Genomic DNA, 18724 nt, shown 5'->3' with positions numbered 1-18724 from the left:
ACACCCACCAAGGCACCCATAACAGTCCTCCACTATAGTCCATTAATGGGCTACCTCCTTGCTTTGTTTTCCCTCCTCACCATCCTTCCCTGGTAGCCTCAATTCTAGTTAGATTTCTAGTGTTTGTCATTTGTTTCTGTCTGACCTTTTATTTTGTGTTTCTGTATTCCTCATATAAATGAAACAATCTGGTATTTTTGTCTTTATCCTTCTGACCTATTTCACTTATACTATCCCCTCCAGTTTCATCCACATTGTTACAAATGGCAAAAGTTCATCTTTTTATAGCTGAATAGCATTTCATTATATGTGTGTGTATATATAAAATCTATATATGATACATATATATCAAATCTTCCTAATCCAGTCTTCTATTCTTGGACACATAGGATTATCTACAACTTGGCTATTTAAAATAGTCTTGCAATGAACATATCTCTCTTTCAATTCATATTTTTTGCACTTTACAGGTAGATTCCTGGGAGTGAATTGCTAGGTAACATAGTAGATCTATTTCTAATATTTTGAGAAACTTCCTTACTGTTTTCAGTAAGGGCTGAACAAATCTATGCTCCCACCAACAATTAAGCCTATACTGAAAGGGTTCCTTTTCACCACATCCTTGCTAACACTTGGTATTTTTGGTGTTTTGATTCAGACCATTCTCACAGGTGTGAGATGCTATCTCATTGTAATTTTTATTTGCATTTCTGTGGCAATAAGTGATGTGATAAACATTTCTATGTCCTTATTGATCATCTCTATGTCTTTGGTGAAGTGTCTGTTTAGAGCTTCTGCCAATTTTTTGATTAAGGTTATTAGTTTCTTTGAATTATATGAGTTCTTTGTAGATCTTGGATATTAATTTGCCCATCATTAGACATATAATGTGCAAATATTTTCTCTCAATCAGTAGTATTTCATTTTATTATTTCAAAAGATGAATTTTTATTTATTTATGTATAGAAGAACTAGGGTGTAGGCCAGAGGTGCAGATGGTAAGAGAATTCACCAGAGAGAGAGAGGGGAGCAGAGCAGACAGATTTATTGAAATACACTGCTAAAGGCAGCAGTGGATGAGATAGAGAGGACTGCTGCACCATTTGGGTTAGCTCCCTGGCCAGGTGGAACTCAGGCCCCAAAAGTGGTGATAGCATGATAATACTGAGACTTAACCCCTATGCTACCAGGGAGGCCCTCATTTTATTTTAATGATAGCTTCTTTCAATGCTCAAAAGTTTTGTAGTTTGATGTAGTCCCATTTATTTACATTTTCTTTTGTTTTGCTTGCACTGGAAAGGCATCTACAAAGATAATACTGACACTAACATTGTGGAATGTCTGACCTATGTTTTCTCCTACATATATCATGGTTTCAAGTTTTACTTCCATGTATTTAATCCATTTTGAGTTAATTCTTATTTATAGTATGAGACTGTCTAATTTCATTCTTTTGCATGTGTCTGTTCAGTTTGCCCAATGCCATTACTGAAGAGAATTTCCTTTCTTCTATACATACTTTTGACTTCTTTATCAGAGATTATCAGTCCATATAAGTGTGGGCTGTGGGATCTCAGTTCTATCCCACAGGTCTATGTCTTTTTTGGTTAAAATATCATACTGTTTTTTGATTACTATAGCTTTGTAGCATAGCTTGATGTCTGTAGCCTATACATAGATTTATCATTGTTTTTAAGTTTCTTTTTTCTTTTTTTTTTTGTTGTTTATATTTATTCTTTAATTTACTATTATAAGCTGCATCTTTTACTATTTTATTTTCACTAGTCCTATTAAAAGCTGTATCTTTACTATTTAACTCCTCTATTACTTGCGCTCTTCACCAAAAATGGCTTATTTTACAATTATAGAATTTATAAAATATATTTCTGGTTAATATTTCCCTGTAGATATAGATGATATAAATATAAGAAACATTTGCATTTATACCCCCAAAACTTAATGTAATGTGTTAAATAAAATGATATAGTGAAAAATTCTAAAATTTTCAAATTTTATTGTAAATGCACTAGGTACAATTTCAGAATCATGTGATAATTTTGCAAAGGGCACCCAGTGTCAACATATGACATCTGCAGTGTCATTGTATGTAAAGCAACCATATATTGACAATTTTTATTAATATTTTTTCCAAAAGCAATGCATTGACCACATCAAACATAACACATTAACTGATATATTTATCTTACTGTGTTTTAGTTAATTTTTTTAGGAAATTGGTTATATAATAGAGAAATAAGTAGAGATAAGTAGATAAAGGTAGAGATAAGTATCCCACATATTCCAAAATGTACATAAAAATGCCAAATATATTGAGAAGCAAGTCACAAGTCAGGGGGTAGCAAACTTCCTTCCTTGCTTTCCAGAGAAGTTGTACATTTGTTTCTTTAAAGAAAATTGCTTTTCTATTTTTTAAATAGTATTCTATAGTTTTATATTATCAGTATAGAATTGTACTAGTATAGTGTGTGTTTGTATAGTATTTTGCACAAAAGGAAAGAAAGAGAAGAGCAGGGAGAGATTTGGCACCATCAAACTTGGTCAGTCTGACCAATTCCATTTCCATGCATTTTTATAGAATAATTAAAATAGTAATACTTTTCATTTAATGAGAATTTAATGACTTTCAGTAAATTGACACACACTCTTTTTTTTCAAAGATTTATTTATTTTATTTTATTCAAGAACTGGGGTACAGGTCAGAAGTGCGGGAGGGTGAGAAAATTTACCAGAGCCAGAGCGGGGAGCAGAACAGGCAGATGGACCAAAGACACTGCTGAGGGGAGCAGAGGGCAAGGCAGGAGAGATCTGTTGTGCCATGTGGGTTTCTCCCTGGCCGGTGGGGAATCTAACCAGTGCTGCAGAGACTGCGAACAGCTTCACCACCAGGGAGGCCCGACACACACTTTCTTATACTTATGAAATTGGTATTATGAATTTATTCATTTTAAAGATGAGGCTTTAAAATGAAGACAAAATTATTATATAATTTGTCAAAGATAGTATTAAAAATAATCATGTGTATATAGTATAATTGTGATAGGTTTTATACAGTAACATATATTAATACTTCTTGATCTAATACCATGTATACCCCCTATATAAAATGTGTTGCTGGGTGAATTATAATACCCACAAGTTCTTTATTCTAAATGACTAAATTAAGATTAATCAATATCCATCAAAAAGAGTGCCCTTCCCAATGTAGGCAACATAAAATTTCTTGTGTTTGGGCTAATTAAAGATTATTTTATAACTAATTTGCCAAGAAATAGTAACAAAGTAACAAATCTTATATATGCTAAAGTATTTTATTGCATGATAGGGTAGAAAATCCTCTGTGTTGTTGCAGTGAAGGTGTTAATTCAGGCTTAGAATGAGAATTTAAGAGGATTCCAAAGTCTAATCATTGTGGTGTCAACTTTTGGCATTTTACTTCTTATATTTTTCTTAATTTTTTCTCTCTCATTTTTCTTGTGTCTCAGGGAAGTTTTGACAGGAAAACCTTAATTTGGGAAGGGAAAAAAAAAACATAACCCAGAAACCACAACAATCTATTACATCCTCACAGGAGTCTGCCTGCCAATTCTGCCCCTTCCCTACATTCTTGAGGCACAGTGTCACTCTAGGGGAGATGTTGAGATAATGGAAGCTGCTAAGAAGCAATGACCCCTGGAGTCCCAACCATTATTTTCAGAGACTTGTTTTATGTCTTAAAATATGGCATTTATAGGCCTCCCCTGGTAGCGCAGGTGGTTGAGCAGAGTGCAGTGAAGCTGTCTGCAGCCTCTGCAGTGCCGGTTCCATCTGGGCTAGCTGGCGAGGGTCCCACATGGCGCGGCAGACCTCTCCAGTCTCGCCTGCTGCTCCCCTCAGCAGTGTATTTCGTCAGTCTACCTGTTCTGTTCCCCACGCTGTCTCCGGTGAATCCTCTCACCCTCCTGTGAATCTGGCCTGTACCCCAGTTCTTTTATAAATAAATAAATAAATCTTTTAAAAAAAGGAATATGGCATTTATGTGCATTGAAGAAGAAAGTTATTCATTGCTTTTAGGTTGGAAAATTCTATAAATGTCCTGTAAAACCATATGATATAATACTTCACTTTAGACCTTTATTTCTTTGTTAATTTTGTCTGGATGTGTCAGCAATGTATTGAAATCTCCAACAACAACTGTATTTTTGTTGATGTATTGTTTAGGTCTGCTAAAAGTTGCTTTGTATAACAACTTGGTGAGTTATTGATTATTGATTGTCATATAGTATCTGACTATGTCCCTGATTATCTATTTTAGTTGAAAGTCTAGCTTATTGGATGTAAGAAAAAGCAGTTCCTGATATATCCTCTGATTTATTAACATATATAACCTTATTTCAGCCTGTTTCTTTTAGTTTGTTTTAATCTATCAATTTTAAATGGGTCTCTTGTAAACAAAGTATTGAGTGTTGGAATTTTTTCATCTGCTGTTTATCAGTCATTTTGTTTTTCACTTTTGATTTATTTTTCTGTTGTTTCTTTTCCCCTTTGTGTCTCTCTACTTTTTTCTGGATGGCTTTCCTTAGTATTTCCATCAATTTCTTCGCTTCTTCATCTGTGAGTATCTATTCTGGATTTTTGGTTAATGGTTACTTTGGCAGTTTTACTTGTATCACTGTTTAAGTCCTTTATGAACTGGTGTCTGCTCTTTAACATCTAATTATACTGGTTTTACTCATTTCCTCCCCCTCCATTTTAGTATTGGTGTTGTTAACACATTGCATTCTTGCTCTCATTACTGGTATTATATTACTTTTGTCATTTGCTAAAGAGGTTGTGCTTCAATTTTTCTTTTCTTGTGGAAAAACCCCTTTAGTATTACTTGAAGAGCAGGTATAGCAAATTCTATTAACTTCTGTTTGTCTGAGAAAATCCTTGTTACTCCTTCTTACTTAACTGATAATTTTGTAGACTAAAGAATTCTTGGCTGACAGTTCTTGACTTTTAGGATTATGAATATTTTCTTCCATTCTCTTCTTGTTTGGAGAGTGTCTGGACTAAAATATGGAGAAATCCTAATTTTGCATTCCTTCTGAATTATAATTTTCTCTTTGTTTCCTACAATTATTTTTCTTTATATTTGATTTTTGATAGTTTCACAATGATGTGTCTGGATGTAGATCTTTATGCATCTGAGAATTTAGTAGGTCTCTCTGCTTGCTGGACTTCCATATTTAATTCATTCTGTAGGTTTGGGAAATTCTCATAATTTTTTTAATAGTTTTTTTAGTCATGTTTCTTTTTCTTCACTTTCTGGAAGTCCAATAATTTGTAAATTTCCTTTTCTAATTGAATCGGATACTTCTCATAATTTCATCATTTTACCTCTGTCTTGATGCTCTCTTTTCTCCTAAATGTGTAATTGGGAGTCTTCTATAGCTGAAATTATTTCTTTTGACATTTTGATTTTAATTAATGCATTGTCTAAATTTTGCTGCATTTTTCAGAATCTCTTTTTGTGATATTTTTGTACAGTCAACCTCTTTAGTGAAGAAATCTCTTTGTTCCTGGATTTCCTTTCTGAGATCTTGTGTTTGCATGTCTGCCTTTGACTTGCCTTCCAAGTATATCATTTAACATTTTTAATGTTGTTGTTTTGAAGTCATTGTCAGATAATTTCTCTATATCTGTCTCCTTCAAACTTGTCACTTCTGTCATTCTCATTTTGTTTTTCCATCTTGCGTTGTTGTTCATTGCTTCCTAGTCATGTATATTGCCTTATTTATTTCTATTTATGTGTGTATATGTGATTGGAACATTAGGGATGTGTCTTTGTTCTCCAAATTTACCTTGGTGTTGGGTGGAGGTTTGAGGAGTTTTAGGGATTTAATATTCAATCTTTGTTTGAGGAGTGACTTTAGTCACATCTTCTACTTGTTTTGTTCCAGAGTAAATTGTATTTTGTGCTTAAGTTGTCTTCATTTCCTTCCCCATTTCTCTATTGTTCCTCTCTTCTGGGCATTGTGATCTATGATGCCTGGGTCTCCCAGTACGAAGGGCAATATCTGGATCTCCAGGCTTACACTCAGGGATTAATTTGCACTTAGCTCAGGGGTGGCACTGCATGTAAAGTAGGTACATATTTGCTCAACTAACACTATGGTTGCCCCAAATGACAGTCACTTCTTGTCCTTGTTTTAGCTGCCACTTCTGCAGGGCTGGGAAGAATACAAGCCGTTAGTTTGCCTTCCCAGAGGATTTGTGAGTTCACTCTAAAGTCATTCTTTTGGGTACGGGGCTTTTTATGGAATCCAGTCTGGCTTCTCCTGGTTTTTCCTTGATCTTTTCTGGGGTGGGAGGGAAGGAGCTTTCAATGGACATTGCCTCCCCAGTTGTGGAGTTCCTTAGGTCTACAGTCAGATTTCTATTGGTTATTGGCTATTGGTTAGATTTTATTTTATTTTATTTATTTTATTTTATTTTTATTTATTTAATTTTTTTCTACTGGCTATTGGTTTGATTTTATCTGACCATTTTTCCCCCTCTATAATTCACATATAAGTGCCACATGCAATATTTATCTTTCTCATCTGACTTATTTTGCTTAGTATTATCCCCTCCAGCTCCATCCATGTTGTCCTAAATAGAGTTTTTCTCTTTTTTTAATAGTTGGGTAGAATTCCATTAGGTCTATATACTGCATTTTCTTTACCCACTCATCTGTCATTGTATGTTCAGGTTTTTCCATAACTTAGCTATTATAAATTATCCTTCAATGCATATATCCCTTCTAATTAATTTTTTTTTCACTCTTTAGGTAGGGGGTGGAATTGCTGGATAATAAGGTAGATAAATACTTAATGTTTTTGGAACCCTTCATGTTTTTTCCATAAGTTTTGGACTAGTTTATGAATGACACATATCAAAAAAATGAGAAACAACAAATGTTGGCAAAGATATGGAGAATTAATAATCCTGTTGGTGGGAATGTAAAAGTTTTTGGAAAAGTTTTTAATTATTGATATGTTTTCATGTTCAAGGTAGTGGGTACAAGTTTTATAAAAATTTAATTTTTGTTTGAAATCTTCAGTTAATCATCAACAATAAGCACTGACAGTTGTTTTTCTTTTTTTAAGATTTATTTATTTATTTATTATTTTTTTTTTTTCAAGGGAATCCTTTTACTCTGCTGCTCAATTATCACTTAGTTCTATTATCATCATGATATGTTTCAGTGTGTGATTTAAGATCTTACTACATGAATTTTTCAATATGAGAGTAAATTTTATTCTTTTCTTTAAAGCCATATACTTTGTGATATATTTTCTTTTTTTTTTTTTTTAAATATTAAATTTTATTTTTATATTCCCCCATACAATTGCAAACGCCCCATTCTGACCCCAATCCTTCCCCTCCCGCCCCCCCCACCCCCAAAAAGTGTCTCTGTTCATAGTTTTTTTGTTGATTTTGATTTTCACTTTCTTATATTCATTTTCCTGGTCCCTTATTTAAGTTTTCTAGATTCCTGCTATGAGTGAGACCATCCGGTATTTTTCTTTTTCTTATTTGTACAAGCACTGGGTACATACAGTCAGAAGCACGGGAGAGTGAGAGTACTCACCAGAGCCAGAGGGGAGAGCAGAACAGGCAGACCGACGAAGTACACTGCTGAGGGGAGCAGCGGGCAGTAGGAGAGATCTGCGCTCCATGTGGGACCCTGTCCCTGTGGCTGGGGATTGAACCGGTGCTGCAGAGGCTGCAGGCAGCTTTGTAACCCAGCACTCAAACACTGCGCCACCAGGGAGGCCCCAGTTGTTTTTTCTTGAAGGATGGGCTAACCTCATTCATTTTCAAGAAAATATCTGAATAATACTCATCTGGATAATTATTATTTTTCTGTTGTTCAGTCAATCAAAAATGGTGGTTTGTGGAAAAAGTGGCTTGTTCAGATTAGAGCTGAAGCAATTGTGCTGGCTCTTTTCCTTGAGAGAATCATAACAGCATACGTTTTGCAGGTGCTTCCCATGTCATCACAGAGAATATTAAAAAGGCTGACTTTCCAAGATTGAGATTAATAAAATTAATCTGGAAATTATTAGAAACATACACTATCAAAGACATTCTTGTGTGAAATAGAAATTTTCTTTTTTCTTTTGAAAGGGTGTGAAGGTGAAGTGACTGGGTACAGTAATGATAGTTTCACCAGTACTACTTGGGCAAATTCAAAGCAAGTGTTAACATGATGGAAAGACCAAATAGCAGCTGATTCTGGAAGTAGTACTGACCTCCCAGATTTCTGAAAGGTTCTGGGAAAATCCAGGGTCCGCATACCACATTGAGAACAACTGATATGAAATATAGTCTGTTTTCCTTTTCCTTTTCCATATTTTCTGAAAGCACAAAATTAAAACATAAACAAGCACATAAACTATTTTAAATGTAAGATCTAATTATTGTACTCCTACAGTCTTCACTGTGGTCAGAATCATGTATCTTTCAGAAACAAAAATTGGCTCATAGCACTGTCTTGTGTAAAACTGTGTAAATCCTCTTATTTCTACTGCACTGAGGACAGCAAGACTCCTTTTTATGTCTTGGAAGACTCATTTTGGAGCTCTGATCACCCTTCATGTAGATCTTTAGCTTTCTTCTCTTAGAATCTCTGCTCTGGCCATAATTTATATTACTTCTGATTGAACAGCTTCTTTCTACCATCTAGGTGCCAACTCTGGAGGCATCACTGGTATTTCAAGTTGGATAGGGTCTTCCAGTGTCCTCAGTGCTAAGAGAATGACATAGTTTTCATGTTTAAGAATCTATTTTCTTCCCTGTTCTGTAAGTTTATGGAGGCAGTGATGTCTCTGACTGTTATATCTCCAATGTTAGAATACCTGATGCAGAGGGGAACCCCGTTTTATCTACCTTCTACCAGGATAAGGAAGTTTGCAGTGGGGGCTGTGCTGGAGTGGATTGTTATGTTATATGCATCACTCAGATTTTATTATTTCTGGAATATTTATCATTGTTAAATAAGTCACATATGCTAATTGTGAATCCAATAAGATGTATGCACATATATGATAGTCACATAGAAATAACAATATAAGGTGTTTTAAAACTTGATTTTCATAGAATAAAATGTCTATGATATCCTTTCTTGACAGTAACATATATTCTACTTATTAATAAGAGACACCTGATATTCCTTTAATTTTATTCCATTGTTTACTAGTGATACATTTATAATCTCTTTCTCTCTCGTACTTTATAATATTTCCCAGCTTCATAGGTGGCATTTGTTGTTTAGGTCAGAGGTCTTAACAATCCTGCACTAATTTTCTCTGCCACGGCAATACTTTGTTTTGAGTAATTGAATGTAATTTGAGTTATAGGTTGCGTGTAACTCTTGTAGATTTGATAATACACAACTAATTATCCCTACTTTTCCTTTCTGTGGAAAAGGTGTTTGTTTCATTTTTCTCCACCAAACCACCTGTGGCCATACCCCATCTGTCTCCATGCCCAGAAATACAGTCTATTTCTGATTAACCATTACAAATAAAGCATCATTAGGTATTTTTATGCACATGTATTTTTATTAAGTGACTGTTTCTACAGAGTGGATTCCTGGAATCGAGACTTCAAGGTCAAAGCATATGCACTACAACATAGGGCCCGATGTGCGCTTCCCCGGATTGCATACTGGCCTCCCTCTCCCTCAACTGTGCTGTCAATAACAAAATTTCAATTGATAAATGAAGATGGCATTTTATTGTATTATGGTTTACTTCTTTAATTTCCAGTAGGTTGATGGTCTTTTAATGTGTTTGCTAGTTCATACCCTTCTGGTGTGTTTGTCTCATGGATACATTTTATAAAATTATTGCATTTATATATATACACACACACACACACACACACACACACACACACACATATATATATATATTTTTTTTTGTGGGACCCTCGCCGGCGGCTGGGGAATGAACCGGCACTGCAGAGGCTGCGGGCAGCCTCGCAGCACAGCGCTCAACCGCTGCGCCACCAGGGGAGGCCCTGCATTTTATATTTTATAATATTATTTATTACATTTTATAAAATGTATAAAATACATTTATTTCTATTACATTTTATAAAATTATTTATTTCTTACAAATAATAGCTCACTGTTATATCTTGAAATATTTTCATCAGTGTATGTCCTCTCTGTTACAGAAATCAGAAGTTTTCATATAGTCACACCTTCACTATTTCCTTTTATGATTGTGGTTTTCACGTTAGACTTCAAAAGACTCTGGCATCCAAGAGTGTAAAACATTCTCCTTTATTTTCTTCACAGACAGGGCCATTGGGTGCATACAGCTTACTGGTGGCAGCATGATGAGAAGCCAGGAAGGCCGTCTTCCTTTCTCCATGTGCTGTGGTTGTGTGGTGATGCTTCCTAGAATGGTTAGTTGACATGTAACTAACTTTATAATGAACACTTGCCATCAATTTCAAAGACAATGCATTCACCTATCACCATTGTTCCTCATTGTCTTTAGTTTGGAAATAAGCAAAACTATTTTTGGTGGAAGTTTGGGAGGGAGAAGAAACACAGTGGAGGATTTTAACAACTTAAAAACATGTATATTTCTCTATTCAAAATCAGACACATGAGTATTAATTAAATTAGCATAAATTTTAATATTTAAATAGTATCTTTTAAGATTTTTAAGAAAATAAGCCTCATCATTTTTTTTTTTATTTCTGTTTTCCTTCCTTGAGTTCTGAAATTCCTCCATATAGTCAATTGCTGGAAATAGTAATTTTCACCACCATCATCATAATTAAACATAATATGATAATAGTTAAGATTATGAATCACTGTTTTAATGAATGGTGATTATATTGCTCATTATTATGGCAGTTGCTGTGATTATTATTTTGGGATTATGGACCATCCAGAAATGGCAAGTTCTTTCCTAAGATGATTATCATAAATGAGAATGATGGTGCCAAAAGTAATATAGCAACAGTTTCTATTTTAGGGGCATATACAACTACTTTACAAGTGAAATTCTTCAAATACGCACCTAGCATTTCTTATGTAGAAGGCAAGATAATACATGATAAATGTCCCAATAAGAATATGATGTTTCTCAAGAGGCAAAGGCCCTATTTATTAAAGCAAAAGGGCAAAATGTTTTAATTTATCAAAAGTCTACTTAAGAACTATTCTTTGTGATAAATGATGTAAGTATTTAAAGCTGATCAGAAGTATTTAATTTAAAATTTCTCATGTTATAGCTGTGGGGTACACAGTATGAGAGATACCTAGTGGCATTTAGTAAACAAGGCTCTTTGACCCAATACCCCCACCCTTCCTTGTCCTACTGACAAATTATGCATTTCCCCATAACATACTTACAAATATTTGCTTCTTTGAGAAATAGTTAACAGTAACTTGTTTTCGTTGAAAACTCTGCCAATGGCTTTGAAAATATGTACGTATTTCATAATTTTAGAAAAGGAATTATAAGCAATAATAGATATATAAAAAGATACATAGGAAGCAGACATACTCCATTGAAAATCAGTTCATCTTTCCTATTTTAAGCTCATAATATTGTAATGTTCATTATTACAGATAGAAAATCAATTCTTACTTAGTTTTACACAGAAAATGAGAAAAAAAGATGTAATGTGCCCCAGTATAATACAAACCAAGTAGAATAAAGAAGTTTCCCATGGAAGAAGAACACCTGTTTATTATATAAGCATTTTTTTTTGTAGTTTATGTGCTGTCATTGATAACCCCCTAAATTATATATGGCAAGTATTACATTGCCCAATTTGTGGATGTGGAAAGTGAGATTCAGCCCCAGCATATGATCAAATGAGAGTGAGCAAGTGAGGGAGAGAGAGGAAGAGAGAGCACATGTGAGATTGTGTGGGGTTGACTTATGAGAAGCCCCATGATTTCCACTGCAAACTTGAGGCCCATGTAACCTAGTGGTGTAATCCAGTCCAAACTTAATACTTGAGATTAAATCCCTGTTAAATCCAGAGAATTAAGAGGAAGCATTGATTTCTGGGGTTAAGAGAAGATGAATATTTCAGTTGAGGCAGAGAGCAAATCTGCCCCTTTCAGCCTTTTTGTTTTATTCAAACCCTCAACTAATTGGATGATGCCCACCCTATTGGAAAGGGTGATCTTTATTCAGTTTACTGACTCAAAGCTAATCTGTTCCAGAAAACACTTTCTCAGACACAGTCAGAAACAATTTTTTACCAACTATTCCTTAGCCCAGTCAAGATGACACATAAAATGAACCACCAGAGTAACCCAATCCTAACACAATATTCTCATTCATCAAGAGGAGCTGACACTTCATCCATTTTCTTTAAACTCAAAACACTAATGTTGCTTAATGTCAGGGCTAACTTTTAACCACTCTCAAATAGTTATTCAATAATTCTTCACAAAATTTGATCCATTACAATTTATTAAAAACATACACACACACTCACACTCACATACACACAAACAGGGATATTGAGGTCCTTGGTTACATTTCTGGAAGATTCTTTAGAGGACTTACACACAGGCATTGCAGGCACAGGGCTAGGGGCATTTTATGGTCCTATCCAAAACTACCCCAGTGAAATTCCCACCCCTGTTTTATAGACTCAACTTTACTTCATGTTAAGATAAGCATCTGAAAAGAATGGAAACACCTGCCCTGGTCTGAGGCTCACATTCTCACTAACTGTAACTCTAGCTTTGGCTATAAAGCTCCCCTGACAGACATGCCTGTTTGAAACTTCTAAAACACAATGCTTTTACCTGGGAATTCTCTTTTTGTTAAAAAAAATTCTATTTTGCAAGTTTAAACTTGCAGAAAATAATTTTAATGAAAGACATTAAAGAGAAAGTCAATTAATGAAGATGTTCAATTCACTTGGATATTTTTTTCTGCTTAATTACTGAGGAGAATCCACAAATGATATCCTTCAGACTCAGGCAACAGCCATCACCATGACTCAAATACTCTGTAAAAAGTGATGTTTAGATTGATATAAAAAGAAACAAAGTACCATTCTTTTGTGACTACCAAATTTCAGTCCTCAGTACACTAATGTAGAAGGATTGTTCACAAGGGTAAAAATAAAAGAATTTGCCACTGAAGCCTCAAAAACCAGTAAATTCAATTAATTATAAGGAACATCCTATTCCTAAGCATTTTGATTAACTGATGGGCTATTGTGCACTCATTAAATTTAGTGTGCTAATGCTCAATATGAAAAGAATAATTATGTAGCATTTATTAAATCCCCTAGGATGGTAAATAATTGCATGAAGCCAAAGTGAAGAGGGCTGTGCATCAGAAAGAACAGCCTTTCAAAATACACAAAACAAACTCAAGTTTTGTTGATAATATTTCTAACTCCTTTGTAACAAATTTTGAATACACAGGAATGTTACACATTTTTAATGAAAAGTGGCATTGATATAAGTATTTTTAAATGCAACACAATTTAATAATGGATTTTGTATGCATCTCAAAGAAAAGATAGCCCTGAAATGTACCTCATAAAACTATACATTTATCATTCCAGATATCAAGAGTTTAGCTGGCATTTATAAATTTCAGCAAGCATTGTGACATTTGAACATTTCAGCAACCACTACTACTTCTTTTACAAAACATGTTTTAGTCAATTTTTAATAGCTGATTATTGAGGGAAAATTCCAATAATTGAAAGAAATACACCAAAAGGACATTTCACTTGGTTTGATTAGTAAGATATACTGTGCAGTGTTTACACTAGGCGTGACCAGTAGGAAAATCCTTATCCACTTGCCTTATGCCTCATCATTGCTTGGGGTTCAATGCATAATTGAGATGATGGAGTGGATTATATAAGGGGCCTTAAAAAAACAGTAATATTGCAAAACATATTCCTCTGTGACATTGCAAGAACTTCATGCTGTGTTGGGTTAGGAGACCCCATGCTCCTGAAGCTCCCTGTCATGTAATTGTTCCCTGCTTTCCAAGAAGTAGGAAAGAGATAATGCAAAATTTATGGAAATTTTGGATTCATATCACACTGGGGAATAGAAGGTATTTTGCCTTTGTTCTTGTCATTTTAGCCTGTCCAGGAAACACTCAGGCTATGTCAATTCAGAGCCTTGCTGCTCAGAATACATAGTACTTTCCCTAAAGAATGTCAGTATCTTGCTTGTTTTTGTGTTGCTTATAGAATCCAGCATGGAGTCTCACACATGAAGCACCACTGTTGAAAAGTCACTAAGTGTTTTTCTTTTTCTGTTGTCTAAGTTCATTGCAACAGAAAGGAGGAAGGGTTGTACTTCTTTAGCCTCAGTCTCAAATTGATAGTGATAATTACTTCGTCTAATTGCTAAAGACTCAAATTAAAATCAGATAGTTCATTTTATTTCTGTTGTTAAAAACACATTTTTAGGGCCAGTGAAAGGATGATTTTGGACCCATCTTGGTGATTTGTTCTTATAATGATTCATTAAAATATAAACATAACATACTCCAGTGTCAGCAACCCCGTGCCAAACGGGCCATCACCTGACACTCACACTCAGAGTAGTCACTGTTAAATGACCAAAACCTTCTGGAAACTTCTGAATATATCATAGCACCCCCCGCCGTCACTGCCTCATGAGCATTGACTCATAAAAAGGCCTCATTATCCTTTTGGTAATGCTAATCTTTGATTCTTGGTCCTTAGTCATCTGTCTCCTTCCTCTGACTGCTCTTTTAGGGGTGTCTGGGTGTGGGGGGAGTGGCTGGCTTATGTGGATATGTGATAGACGCTATTAGGAGGACCCCTCCAAATGCTGTTTGTAAGGGGAGGAATGCACAGTGCAGGTTTTCTATGATCCAGCAGAACGGGTAAAGAAGGAAAGAGTCTTGGAGCCCTCACTGGCTTTTGCAGGCTTTTATTGGGATTTACCGGGTACACTGCAGGTAGGGGTCCCGGGGGGCCAGGAGGCTGGCAGGCCTCCCAGCCCCCAGCAAGTCTTCACTCTCTGGTGTTCTCTCTGCTTTCCTGCTTCTCCTTCTCTCTCGGCTTCTGCTGGCATTCCTGTGAAGCCGCCCTTATAAACTCAGTCTCTCAGCCCAGGTGTACCCACTTCAGGCGCCCGCCATCAGGCATGCATTCAGGACCACAGGGTTCCCTCATCTATCCTAATGGCGGGAGGGCAGAAAAGGCTAATACTTTTTACCTTACCCTACACTGTTCAATATTCTTTGTATCTGAGTGGCCCTTGACCTGTTGGCACCTAATTCTGAAGTCTGTGACTCATAAGTTGTGGTCTGTTGTTTCAGCTGGGCAGATGCTCTGTAGGGGTCATTATTTATCTCCCACTGGCAACATGGTCTCCTCTCTGCTTCTGATGGCCACAGAGCACCAAGTCTCTGTGACATTGTTCCTTCTAATCCCATGCCATCAGTACTCCTTGGTGTGGTCCCATTTTGGCCCAGTGCAGTTGATGGGCAGCTGTAGGGGTCATCCAGAGCGCTGACTCTCTGAATTTGCTGTTGGTGTCTTATTTGGTCTAGAATGCACCATGCTGATGCAGGTCTCTGAGTACTACTGTTCAAAAACCATGACAGAGGAGTTTGGGGACACATCTCCTCCCTATGCCTTCTGAATTATTCCAACTTATTTGAAACATTTTAGCTTCAGTGGTTGAATCCAGGAAAGAGGAAAATTGGGATAAATCTCTGTTTTATCATTTTCTATTTTTCTCCCTCTTCCTAAAAATTCCTGGGAGAAGAGGCAGCTTTCCTCTCCTGAGTCAGACTTTCTGGGGCAAAAGCTTGAGACCTCAGGCTACCCAGCTCTCCAGATGATCCCAATCAGCTAATGTTTGAGAACAACTGACTTAAGTCATCACCTTCTTCTTCCTTAATCCATCATGATGAGACATTAGTGGAAAATAGGTTTGTTTTTCCTATAAAGAGGAATTTATCATTGGAGGCCTCAACAGTCAACCCTTAACATGAAAAGGGGGAAAAAGCTATCTGGAATAATCTCCATATTCTGAGGGTCAGAATTCAAATATGCTAACAAATTTTAATCCCTCTCTTCTCCCTACTCCTCTCTCATCCTGCCAATCAAGAGGCTACACTGGTCAATGAGTAAGAAAATCCTGATCACAGAAAGGAAAAATGAAAGCACATTATTTATTTTCCTAGCCATTTAGCCTTTACAATATGCAACAAACCATATGGAGCTTCCAGTGTGACTATTGTGCTTCACAATAACAACTTGACCAGGTGAACATTTCTATCCAACACAGCATCCTCTGACTTACAGAACCTGTTTTATATGCCAGTGTTTGGATTCACATCATTGGAATCACTGCCTCATTGCCTCCCTATGGGAATTATTGCTAATTACAAGGAATCTGAGGTGTTCAATCTGCGGTGACACACCCTCCTCCAGGGCATGATAAGGTGTGCCTTCTCCCTCTGCGAGAAACACTAGTGATTGCAGCTTGTCTCTTGACTCCTCTCTTCACATGGCATTTGGCCAGGTTGACCAGGAAGGAGGGTGTTTTTTGGTGGATACAGTAAAGATATTAGAGACTCTAACCAGAAAAATAATTCCAGTTGCTTCTACCTGATGAATTCTTTAATATTTTTGTGTAATGTAAGTTAATCATCAATACAATCCCTTGCCTCCTAAATCTCACCAGTTACCGAGAGTTAATACCTGTGCCCTATAAATTGTTTCAATGCTTGTTGATGTAGATCAGTGAATCCCAGACCTGAGTGTGTATCAGACTCACCTGGAGGACTTGTTAAGCCAGAGTTACCTGGACCTGCTGTTTGATTCATCCACTGATGTGTAGTAAGTAGAATAATGGTGCTCTATTGATGTAACCTAAAGATATGTTACCTTACATGCAACAGGGAATGAAGCTTGCAGATAGAAGTCAGGTTGCTAATGAGCTAACATTAAAATAAGGATACAATCATGGGTTATTCAATTAGGCCCAATGAAATCACAAAGATCCTTAAATGTGAAAGATGGAGGTAGAATAGAAGGTCACAGGGATATAATGTAAGACCTCAGCCCAGAGGCTCCCCTGGTGGTGCAGCAGTTGAGCACTGGGCTGCGAAGCTGCCCGCAGCCTCTGCAGCACCGGTTTGATCCCTGTCTGCCGGCGAGGGTCCCAGACCTCTCCTGCTGTGCCCGCTGCTCCCCTCAGCAGTGTATTTCGGCAGTCTGCCTGTTCTGTTCCCTGCTCTGGCTCTGGTGGATTCTTTCACCCTCCCGTGCTTCTGACTGTAACCAGTGCTTGTTTAAATAAATCTTTAAAAAAAAGAGAAGACCTCAGCCCACTATTGCTGCTTTTGAAGATGGAATGATAGTTCTATGAACCAAAGATTGTACACAGCCTCTAGAAACTCAGAAGAACAAGGAAACTAATTCTTCTTTAGATCCTCTGTAGTACAAACCCTCCTAGACTGGTGTAGGGTAAGGAAAAAAGTATCAGGCTTTTCTGCCCTCCCGCCATCAGGATAGATGAGGGAACCCTGCGGTCCTGAATGCATGCCTGATGGCGGGCACCTGGAATAGGGTGTGGGCATAGGTCGATGGGATTCACCTGTGCTAAGACTGTGTTTTTAAGGGCGGCGTCATGGGGACGCCAGCAGAAGCCAAAAGAGAAGCCAAGAAAGAAGCAGCAGAAGCTGAGAGAGAAGCAAGAGAAGCAGAAGCCAAGAGAAGGCCAGAGAGCTCAGAGTGAAGACATGCTGGGGGCTGGGAGGCCTGCCAGCCTACCCGCTCCCCAGCGCCTCTGCCTGCCGTGTACTTGGTAATCCCAATAAAAAACCTCCAAAACCACTGAGGACTCTGACTCCTCCTTTACCCGGTCTGCTGGATCATAGAAAACCTGCACCGTAGCCCATCCTTCCCCTTACACATGGATGCAGATTCTACTTGCACCTTTTATCCCCTGAGGTCGTTACTATTTGTGGAATACAAATGTCAGGGCACTAACATTACCCCCACTCCTGGTGTTCCCTTGTGTGATCCCTTCTCATTGAGTGTGGTAGAACATGTGTCTCTCTCTAACCAAGAGTTTGTAGCAAAGAGATGACCTGTCACTCTATGATTGTTATATAAGACTGTGCCTCACCAGCAGACTCACTCTTTTCTCTTCCACTGGTGGTGAAAAGTCAGTTGCTGTGTTGTGAGAAGGTGTATGAAAAAGACTGCATGGCAAACTGGGTGGGCTCTAGATGAGGACAGTGTTCTGTAGTTGCTGATGTAAAGAAAGAAGTCAGGACCCTCAATCTTACAGCTGCCAGGAAACGATACCTGCCAACCTGACTGAGCTTGGAAGTGGATTAGTTTCTAAATTGAGCCTCTAGGTGAGAATACAGCCCAGCCGACATCTTGAATTTGGAAGGCTAAATAGAATATACAGTTAGCCTGTACTCAGCCTCCAGTGAGAGAATAAAAGCATATTGTTTTTGAGCTACTCAGTTATTGTTAAACAGCATTTGTTATATAACATAATAATCTTGCCCAGAGATTGGTAGATTTATCAGATTGGAGTAGACTGAGATAACCTCTGGCAAGAGAAGACTCAGTGGCTCCTAATACAGACAACATCTGTTCATTTGAGCCTACAATGATAGAGCTACTTTTATCAAAACTTTTCTGAAAATTTTATACTTGCTGCCTTACT

General features: G+C 37.0%; 1 pseudogene; it reads right to left on the bottom strand.

Annotated features, from left to right (window-relative positions):
• Positions 1–15650, bottom strand: part of LOC119249952 (60 kDa heat shock protein, mitochondrial-like) — a 98648-nt pseudogene extending 82998 nt beyond the window's left edge.
• Between the last annotated feature and the right edge of the window lie 3074 nt (positions 15651–18724).

Source organism: Talpa occidentalis, unplaced genomic scaffold, assembly GCF_014898055.3.
Source record: "Talpa occidentalis isolate TD23 unplaced genomic scaffold, MPIMG_talOcc4v2.1, whole genome shotgun sequence".
NCBI classification, from domain to species: Eukaryota; Metazoa; Chordata; class Mammalia; order Eulipotyphla; family Talpidae; genus Talpa; species Talpa occidentalis.
The sequence above is the reverse complement of the archived record's forward strand: the minus strand, read 5'-3'. Positions and strand labels throughout refer to the sequence as shown.